Here is an 11,637-nt window from a genome sequence, read left to right on the forward strand (position 1 = left end):
AGTTCTAAAGATTAGCTTTGCCACCTTCAGAATTTTGACTTACATTAGCCCTCCTCATAAGTGACAGGTGTATAACATATATTCCCTTTACTAAGAGTTTTGAAGCACATTTAATTTGAACTTTGAAACTGAACAGACACTGCTATAATTAATCACCTTTCAAGCCAACTTGAAGGGCATGTTATACACTCCAGAGAGTAGCCTACCCTCTTTTTAAAATCATTTTAAAAAATATGTTGAAGTGCGTAGTTGCTTGTGATTATAGTAGGAGCAAAAAAAGGGAGACACGTGGAACTTGCCAAATCCTTTTCCCATGAGTATCATTCTTACTGTGGGATTCACAATCAAGAATGTAGTTGCCCTGTCTTAATATGTGTGATTCATAGAAGGAATTCAGGTCTTTCTTTGGATCTTTTTCAGCCATGTTCTAAGAGAATTATAAAAGTATGATCAAATAGGTAGTATAGTAATTAACAAGCAAATATGTCATGACTGAAAACCAGTCACCAATTAAGGAGAGACACAGAAAATGATTTAATGAACATTGATTCTTTTGCATGGTCTACTTATTCCCAAAGCTCAATTTTTTTTTATTATGTTCATTCAAAGCTGTTCAGTTTCAGCCAAATATTTCAGATAATAAAGCTTGTCTCACCCCTTCCCTAAACGTATTCTCCCTTCAGCATCTGCCCTCTCTCACCTCTTCTTTTCTGTCAAGTTTCTCAGAAGGTTGTTCAGATTTCTGCTTCTGTTTCCTCAGCTCCCATTATACCTCCATACCTTCCCACACTCCATCAGGCATTCTGTGTCTTTACTCAAACAGTGCTCACTGATGTGAAAAGTAGTATCTGCATTAGTACATATTCCCATCACTGTTTGGCCTCATCTTGACATACAGCAGCTTTGGGGATGTTGACCACCTCAGTTTTTTTCCTAATCTCTTCTTAGGCAATGCCATCTCCTCCACCACCAGTTTGTGCAGATGCTACCAAATTTAAATATCTACATCTAATTTCTCTGCTGAGATCAGCCCCATATACTGACCTCTAGGATACCTAGGAGCACCTCAAATTTGACATGTCCAAAACTGCACTAATGATCTCTCCCCAGAACCTTGCCCTATCCAACCAGTTTTATGAGTCAAAAACCAGAAACTCATGTTTCATGTCTTCCTCGCCCTCCATGCCCATTGATCACCAAGTCCTGCTGATTTTCATTGTTTTTATTATTGATTTAGAGAGAGAGGGAGAGAAACATCGATGTGAAAGGGTCACATCAATCGACTGCTCTTGCACACCCCGCCCTGGGGATTGAGTCCGAAACCTGGGTATGTGCCCTGACCGGGAGTCAAACTGGTGACTTCTCAGTGCACGGGACAATGCTCTTTAACTGATTTACACCTCTCCACATCTACACACAACCTCCAAGTTCAAGGTTTCACACCTCTGCCTCCACAGCTGACATAACCTGCTAACTGAAGTTGAACTTACATAATTGTCACTTGCTGGCTCGGCTCATCCCACATGACACACAATCCAGGTGCCAATAAAATGAGCTCGAGGGTATCACTGTCAATTTGGCCTTGGTGAAGATCCCCTCTGACTTTGGTGCCCCACCTCCTTGATAGTTCCGCCCAATTTCCCAGAAACAGACTCCCTGTTCTTCAAGACAGCAACACAGAGTCCCAGCCTCCTTTCTCATTTCTTCTCTGTAGCTGGATTCTGTCCTTAAACGCCCTCTGACATGATCTTCAGCATATACTGTGAACTTCATAGGCGGCAGCAGCCCTCCACTTGGAAATTTACCCAATGCCTATGTTTCCAGCTTGCTCAATTTGACCTTAACTCATCAACTGGGTTTGTTGCCATGCTTCTTTGTGTGGGTTGATTTCTCTGTTTCCTTCATTATTTCAGAGCTGTTCCCATATTCCCAGCTCTGTTGCCGTGCAACCCCTTTAAACAAACTGGTCACACCTACATTTCCCAAACATACAGTGACTCAAGAACAACTCCAGGCTCATCTATCCTATACTATTTTTAACCAAGAAACTCACTTTAAACAATAAAGATATTATCAAGTTCCAAAATGGTGGCAGAGTAAGTGGAAGCTATAATGACATGCTCCCAGGACCAAACTGGAATTACAACTAAAATATAGAAACACTATCCTGAATAATCAACTGAAGACCAGCTGGAGAGAACCCTGATAAGCACGGACAGAAAGTGGAGACACATAGAGACTGATAGGAAGTGCAGAGGCATGACAGGGCCGGCCAGGCTCCCACAGACAGCACCTAAAGTTCCAGAGGGCTGTCTCAGCTGTGGGGGGTTCCCATTGAGAACACTAGAGTCGAAACCCGAGCTGGGATCCCTAGCCCAGAGCACCAGAACTGAGAAAGGTGGCCACATAACATCAGGATGTGAAAAGCAGCAGAACTGTCTGCCAGGGAGAGATGGCTGGACATGCAGGAACTCTTTTAAAGGGCCAATGCATACAATTTTGGGTGCAGCCACTCACCTTGGGGTTTGGCAGAAGAAGGGCAAATTGGACTAGAGCTGTGTGAACAGAATCCAGGGTTGGGATTTTTGGGGTTAGAGATCAGAAGGCAGCCACTCTGATTTCCTGTGCTGAGTCATTACCACATACTGCAGAGGACAACTTTCTCCAGCAGACCTTCACCATTCAGGCCTGGGGGGAGGAAGCAATTGTCCTACCCTGTTAGAAAACCTCTAGCCCCACCCTGTGGTTGATAGCCTGAGGCTAATCAAGACTGAATAATAATCAGACTGTGGGCAGAGGGGGATCTCTGGAGACTTTGAGTCTTTGCCTGATCTTCTGGGCCTGGGGCACAGCTTGTTCCTTCCCAAAGGCCCCAGCAGACAAAGCCCTAAACTGTGGATTGCTGATAGCTCCAAACAGGGTGCTCCGAGCCAGTCACAAACAGGATCTGACATTGTCCTGCACCAGAGATTAGGCGTCATAGCAGATCTACCTAATGCATAGACACAAAGCCAAACAGGCATCCAAAATGGGTAGACAAAAATACAAGCCCCCAAAGAAAAAACAAGAGAATCCTCCAGAAGAGCTAAATGAAATGGAGATAAAAAATTTATCAGATGTAGATTTCAGAATACTGATGAAAAGGATGCTCAAAAGCATGAGAAAAGATATAGTAAGTATGAAAAAAGACCAGTCAGAAATGAAGAATAGCATAGCACTAATAAAGAACACATTGGAAAGAATACACAGCAGATTAGGAGAAGCCAAGGATCAGATCAGTGAATTAGAAGACAGGGTAGAAAAAAATCACTCAATCAGAGAACCAAAAGGAAAAAAACAATTTTAAAAACAGGACAGCTTAAGGGAGCTGTGGGACAACATGAAATGTAATAATATTTGCATCACAGGAGTACCAGAGGGGAAGAAAATGATCAAGGGATCGAGAACCTGTTGAAGAATAATGGCAGAAAACTTTCCTAACTTGGTGAAGGAAAAACTTACACAAGTTCAGGAGGCACAGAGAGTCCCAAGCAAGAAGAACCCAAACAGGCCCATGCCTAGACACATAAAAATTAAAATACCAAAAATTAAAGACAAAGAGAATCTTAAAGGCAGTAAGAGGAAAGCAATTTGTTTCCTACAAAGGAGCTCCCATACAGTTGTCAGCTGATTTTTCATCAGTAATGCTACAGGCCAGAAATGAATGGCATGAAATACTCTAGGTAATGAAAAGCAAGGATCTGAAATCAAGATTACTATATCCAGCAAGGCTATCATTCAAAATAGATGGTGAAATAAAAAGCTTCCCAGACAAAAAAAAAAAAAAGGCTAAAGGAGTTTATCACCACCAAACCAGCACTATACATAATGCTAAAGGGAGTGCTTTAATGAGAAACATAGGCATAAAGAGTTAAAATGGCAATAAATAAGTACCTATCAATAACCTCAAATATAAATGGATTAAATGCTACAATCAAAAGACATAGGGTAGCTGAATAGATATGAAAACATGACCCAAATATATGCTATCTACAAGAGACCCACCTCAGAACCAAAGATTCACACAGGATGAGAGATAGATGGAAATTTTTTCCATGCAAATGGATATGAAAAAAAATCTGGGTTAGCAATACTCATATCTGACAAAGTAGACCTCAAAATAAAGGCCATCATAAGAGACAACAAAGGTCACTACATAATACTAAAAAGATTGATCCAATAAGAGGATATAACTCGGTAAACATATATGCACCCAATATAAAAAAAAACAACCCCACTTCTGAAGGACCTTAGGTAGAGATAAACAAAACAGAGTCATAGTAAGGGACTTTAATACCCCACTGACTTCATGAGGTAGATCTTTCAGACAAAAGTTAACAAGGAAACAGTGACTCTAAAGCAGGGGTCCTCAAACTTTTTAAACAGGGGGCCAGTTCACTGTCCCTCAGACCATTGGAGGGCTGGACTATAGTTTAAAAAAAAACTATGAACAAATTCCTATGCACACTGCGCATGTCTTATTTTAAAGTAAAAAAAAAACAAAACGGGAACAAATACAATATTTGTATTTGCATGTGGCCTGCGGGCCATAGTTTGAGGACCCCTGCTCTAAAGGATACACTGGATCACATGAATTTAATTGACATTTATAGAACATTTCACCCCAAAGCTGCAGAATATAGATTCTTCTCAAGTGCACATGGGCATTCTCAAAGATAGACCATGTGTTAGGACACAAAACAAGTCTCTACAAGTTCAAGAAGATTGAAATCATACCAAGCATCTTCTCAGATCACAATGGAATGAAATTAGAAATCAACTATAGTAAAAACACTCAAAAACATTCAAACACTTGGAGGTTAAATAGCATGTTAATAAAAAATGAATAGTTCACCAATGAGGTCAAGAAAGAAATAAAAAACTTCCTGGAAACAAATAAAAATGAACACACAACAACCCAAAATCTCTGGGAGATAGCAAAAGCAGTCCTGAGAGGGAAATTCATAGCACTATAGGCCCTACCTCAAAAAACAATAAAAAAAAGATAATAAACTATTTAACCCTACAATTTAAAGAATTAGAAAGAGAACAACAAAAAAAGCTCAGAGTAAGTAGAAGGAAGGAAATAATAAAGACTAGGGCAGAAATAAATGACATAGAGACTAAAAAAAAACAATATAAAAGATCAATGAAACCAAGAGCTGGTTCTTTGAAAGGATAAACAAGATTGATGAACCATTAGTCAGACTCATCAAGAAACAACAAGAGAGGACCCAAATAAATAAAATCAGAAATGAAAGTGGTGAAGTAACAACTGACATCACCAAAACACAAAGGACTGTAAGAAAATACGATGAGCAACTATATGCCAACAAGCTGGATAATGTAGATGAAAGGGGAAAATTCCTAGATAAATACAATCTCCCAAAACTGAATCAGGAAGAATCAGAAAACCTGAATAGGCCAATAACAATTGAGGACATTGAAGCAGTAATCAAAATACTCCCAGCAAACAAAAGACCTGGCCCAGACTTCATAGGGGAGTTTTACCAAACACTCAAAGAAGAACTAACACCTATCCTCCTCAAACTATTCCAAAAAATTCCAGAGGAAGGAACACTTCCAAGCTCTTTTTATGAGGCCAGCATTATCCTAATTCCAAATCCAGATAAAGATACTACAAAGAAAGAGAATTACAGGCCAATATCCTTGATGAACAGAGATGCTAAAATCCTCAACAAAATATTAGCAAATCAGATCCACCAATATATTAAAAAGATCATACACCATGACCAAATGGGATTTATTCCAGGGATGCAAGGCTGGTACAATATTCACAAATCAATAAATGTGATACATCACATAAACAAACTGAAAGACAAAAATCACATGATTATATCTATAGATGCAGAAAAAGCATTCAACAAAATCCAACACCCATTTCTAATAAAATAAAAAAAACTCTCAGCAAATTGGGAATAGAGGGATCATACCTCAACATAATAAAGGTCATATATGGCACACCTACAAGCAACATCATACTCACGGGCAAAAACTAAAACCATTTCCCCTAAGAACAGGAACAAGACAGGGATGTCTGCTTCCACCGCTCTTATTCAACATAGTACTGGAAGTCCTCGCCACAGTGATCAGACAAGAAGAAAACATATAAGGCATCCAAATTGGAAAGGAGGAAATAATACTCTCATATTTGCAGATGACATGATATTGTACATAGAAAACCCTAAAGACTCCACCAAAAACTACTAGGCTTAATAAAGGAATTCGGCAATGTAGCAGGATACAAAGTTAACATCTAGAAATTGATGGCATTTTTATACACCAATAATGAATTCTCAGAAAGAGAAGCTAAAACAATCCCATTTACCATAGCAACAAAAAAAAGTTAAGATACCTAGGAATAAACTTAACCAAGGAGGTAAAAGACTTGTACTTGGAAAAGTACAGGATGTCGAAAAAAGAGACAGAGGAAGATGTAAACAAGTGGAAGAATATACTGTGTTCATGGACTAGTAGATTTAACATAATTAAAATGTCCATACTACCCAAAGCAATCTATAGATTCAATGCAATCTATAGATTCAATGCAATCTCTATTAAAATATCAATGACATATAAAACAGATCTAGAACAAATACTCCAAAAATTTATATGGAACCAAAGAAGACCCCGAATAGTTGCAGCAATCTTGAGAAAGAAGAATATAGTTGGAGGGATCACAATGCCAAATATTAAGTTATACTACAAAGCCACTGTAATCAAAACAGCCTGGTAATGGCACAAGAACAGGCATATAGATCAATCCAGAGACAGAGAAGCATGGAACAGACTGGTGAATCTCAGAGTGATGGCAGGGGTGGAGGGGTGGGTGGGAATTGATCAACAAAAAAACTTGTATGCATATATGCATAAGTCATGGACACGCACAATAGGGTGGTGAAGGCCTGGGGTGGGGGCGGGCTTGAAGGGGTCAATGGGGGGGAAAGGGACATATGTAATACTTCCAACAATAACGTTTTTTAATAATTATAAAGGTATCAATGGATTGAAAGTAACAGAATGACAAATGATACAGCATGCAAACACTGATCAAAAGGAAGATGGAGTAGCTGTATTAATAGCAGACTATGTAGACATCTAAACAATGAACATTTCCTGGGAGTCAGTTCACTTCATAAATACAGCATAAGTCCTTCCTATTTCCATTTGCTTTCACCCCCAAAAGAATGAGAGCGAGAGCAATAGCAGGATCAGTTGAAGAAAGTGTCTAGAGTTGGAAAATTTGGAGCAAACCTATCTAAGTGGTGTTGGCTATGCAGTCTTTCAGTTGGGCCTAGTGCAGTGATGGCGAACCTATGACACGTGTGTCAGAGGTGACACGCGAACTCATTTTTTGGGTTGATTTTTCTTTGTTAAATGGCATTTAAATATATAAAATAAATATCAAAGATATACATCTTTGTTTTACTATGGTTGCAAAGATCAAAAAATGTCTATATGTGACACAGCACCAGAGTTAAGTTAGGGTTTTTCAAAATGCTGACAAAGATGAACAGCTTTGGTTTAAATTCCCATGCCGAGCCTCGGGGTTGGTCCAGCTTGGTGAGGCCAGGCTCCGAAGCAGCGAGAGACACAGACAAGAACGAGCGTCCAGCTGTCAGTGTGGAACTGCGTCCAGTCCAGGCTGCTGCCCTCTGGCCCCTGGGGAATCGGTCCACACAGAGAGAGGCGGGGAGGTGTCCAATGGCCGCATCTGTTACCGGTTGCCTCTCACTCCCTCCCTGCATTCCAGACCTGGCGCTCAGGACATCCTGAAATGGAGAAGCTTGCTGGTGGGGTGTGTTTGAAACCTTCCAATGATTGACTGGAAGCAGAAGTGCCAGGGCATGAACCCTCAACCCTGGAGTTCATGGGGGCCGGCCAGCCTGCAGAGCCCAAGCCCTTGATCCCGCCGGACAGGCAGTTCTCATTAAGCGATGCAGCAGGATTTGGTGCAAAAAAAAAAAAAAAAAAAAAAAAAACCACAAAAAAAACAGAAGGCCGCTTGCTCCCTCCTGAGCTTGGTTGCTAGGTCCTGAAATACATGTATTTTTTAAATTTCCAAGTCAATCAATCTTTCCTTGGTGGAATTGCTCAGGCAATGCTAACACGTATTGAGCAAGGGATGAGAGTACAATTGTCCTCATGGATAGCCACGCGGGACACATCCCGGGCATGAGCTCAGGCACAGAGATACCCCACAGGCCTCCCACTCCCTGCAGTGAACCAGGGGGGGCCCTCTCCTGGAGCCCCACAGCAGCAGCACTCGGGCTTCTGTTTGGATGGTTCCAGAGGGTGACCGCACGCGCTGGGGCAGCCGCTTGCAAAGGCAGCTCTTTCTTCCTGAGGGTTTTGCTGTTAAAGCCAGGAAGTCTTCAGGGACAGGTCTGACGGGAGGAAAATCAGCACAGCTCAGGAGAGCATCTGAGACACAAATGTGAACAATTTGCCCGGATGCCGTCAGGCGCAGCCATCAAAAACATCACCAAAGTAGAAGGGCCAGGCCCTGGGTTGCAGAAAAATTCCACTGCGGGGAGACTGAAATCATGACACCTTTACAGCCGGGAAGGAAATGAGATGACTGAGTGTGAAAATGCCCTGGTGAATTGGGTAAAAATGAGGAAGTTGTTCATTCTTGCTAATTACCGTCTGGGTGTCAAGTTTTCATTTTCAATTTAGGCCGGATATTACAAACTTTGTTTGCTTATGTATTTGGGGACTAAGGAGATTACCACGTCTAATCTTCTACCCTCATGGACACACAGGGCGCAGAAGCCAGTACCTGTTGAATACATTTTCCATAAATGTTCTTTCCCCTCCCTCCGCTCCAGTGGTTCTCAACCTTCTGGCCCTTTAAATACAGTTCCTCATGTTGTGACCCAACCAGAAAATTATTTTTGTTGCTACCTCATAACTGTCATGTTGCTACTGTTAGGAATCATCATGGAAATATCTGATCTGCAGGATGGTCTTAGGCGACCCCTGTGAAAGGGTCGTTCGACCGCCAAAGGGGTCGCGACCCACAGGTTGAGAACTGCTGCTCTACTTGCTCTGAGGACAAGCTCCTCTGCGGCCCTGTTCTCAGCGTTGTCCAGTCTTTTCCTTGCTGTCCCTTCTGTAAAGCTGAGCTTCTCGACCTTGACACTGTGAACGTGGGGTTGGTAATTCCTTCTTGGGGAGCTGCTAGACATTGTAGGATGTTTAGCAGCATCCCTGGTCTCTACCCAGGGTACCAATAGCGCCCCCTCCCAACTGTGATAACCGAAGATGTCTGGGGACAGTGTCCCATGTCCCCTGGGGGGTGGGGCGCGAGCACTCCTGTTTGAGAACCATGGGCCTAGGTGAACATTTTCATCATAATATGAATGGTCCATCATTATAATGTTCTATCAGTGTTCGATCATGACAGCATTCCTTCTGTCCCCATAATCTTCTCGTGTCACCTTTCTATCCCTCCCTCTGCTCCCAGGCCACCGAGTCACTCGAGGAGTGTCTGTTGATAATGCAGCTCCTTGGCCAGTTCAAGGTCCCTGCTATGCCCAAGGTGCTATCAGTAAAGTCAGGAGAGAGGGAAGTGGGGTGTGGTTTGTGGGAGGAATACACATCTCCAGCTTCTCCTTGGATCTAGAAATGGGGTGGGCAACCCCTGGCACACATGCCAAACGTGGCATGCCAGTAACTTTTGCTGGCACGCGAAACCCTCTCTTATAATCTTCCATTTACAATTGTGAATCTTTGTTCTCAGTGATGAATTTTTGTTAAGGCTCGTAAGAGGAGTAGTCTGACGGATGAAAGTAGTAGCTCGTGCCTATCTCTGAAGGTCACGAAATATAAACCTGATGTAAAATCTCTGTCATCAGTGATGCAGCAGCAAAAGTCCCACTGATAATAGCAAACGGAGTCATAAAGTTTTCTGTCGGACTCTCAGTGTACATGTATACGTTAAAAAATAAATGTATTTTTCATCATCATAGACTGTGTATTTGTCGCTCAAATGCATTTTATTATTTCTTCAAGGTTCTTCACATACGTACACCTTCAGAGATATCAAGTAGGCGTAAGATGTTCTCAAAAAATTAGGGTTGGCACGCAGAAGAATTTTGAGTCAGAGATTTTGCTGGTTTGGGCACGCATTCACAAAAAGGTTGCCCACCCCTGATCTAGAAGCTGCCAAATAAGCAAATACCTAAGAGATCTGACTCTAGGTATACCAGGAATTCAAGTAGAGAAATGTTGGTGTACTTGCTGATAATATACAAATTATTATTCCTGCAAAAAAAGATTGAAGCTACAATGTGTGTTTTTAAAAAATACCTAAAAGGAGTTTACTTAAGCTCTCCAATTCTTTTTTGCACTGCAAACACGGATTATTTCTAGACTTCCTTGCAGCACAGGAAATACTGACACCCACACAGTCCAAATTAGACCTCAAGGCAAGATACTGCCTCCGGTCATACTACCGCTCTGCTGTCAGGAAATTAAGCTATCTTCCCAAGGCTAAGGAGAGAAAAGTTGTTTGTCTCTTTGTTTGCTAACAGCTGGAAACATAGTCTATATAGAATGGGGGGGGGGCTTGCTTTTTGAAAGGATACAGTAGCATAGCTATTATATCTTTTCTTTCTTCCTCCTTTGCACAGTTCAGAAGAACTCGCGCATTTCTGCCTTCCTCTGAGGGATTTTTCTCCATTAGAACATAAGCTTCCTGAAGGTAGGAATTGTGCTTATCATGTTTTAATATTTCTGGTGCCTAACACAGCCCCTAGTTTTTTGTATGTCCTCAGTAGATGTCTACTACAAGTAGGAAGAAAGGAGGAGTAAGGGCGGGAAGGAAGGAGGAAGAAGGGAAGGGAGAGAGGAAGAAATGAAGGAAGGGAAGGACAGAGAGAGCGAGAGAAAGGAGGGAAGAAAGGAGAGATGGAGGAAGGGAGGAAAATGGAAGTAAAAAACAAAAAGGCGGAAGGGAGGAGAATATCAATGCTAGATTTATATATCACTCAATTCAAATTTGTTCCAAGGTCTGACAAATTTATACAACTAACAGTAAGCCCAACACGCTCGTTTATTACCATATAACCCAGAGATTAGCAGTGCCGCTGGCTTCCAGCAGCTCTTGCAGAACAAAGAGAAGCGATGTACTGGTGTAGATGGTCCAAGGGATGCAGTTGAAAGAAAACATGGCAAAAGAAAATAAACAACTATGACAAGTCAATAGATGCTCAGCTTTTCCATTACACACATTCTCATTAACTTAATAATAGACAAGACAACAAAGACAACGTCTGCTTGGGAACCATAAAAAAGAAACAGAACTAGAATAAAACAACAAGTTTAAAAGTCCTCCAATCCATCCCAGGACCTTTAAGCAAAGCCAAAAATTATTTTTAATTTTCCTTTTCTGCATATTTTTAACGGCAACTCTACTTCTTGAAAGACTCTCTTTAAATCTGTTTTCTCCAGTCCAGTAATGTATATTTATTGAAGAAATTTTTGAAAAATATGAAAGAACATAAAGGGGAAAAAAGGAAAGCAAAATAAATGCCATGGTGTTCCAGGAATTATTTAATCAATGAAATTTTT

Source organism: Myotis daubentonii, chromosome X (assembly GCF_963259705.1).
Source record: "Myotis daubentonii chromosome X, mMyoDau2.1, whole genome shotgun sequence".
NCBI classification, from domain to species: Eukaryota; Metazoa; Chordata; class Mammalia; order Chiroptera; family Vespertilionidae; genus Myotis; species Myotis daubentonii.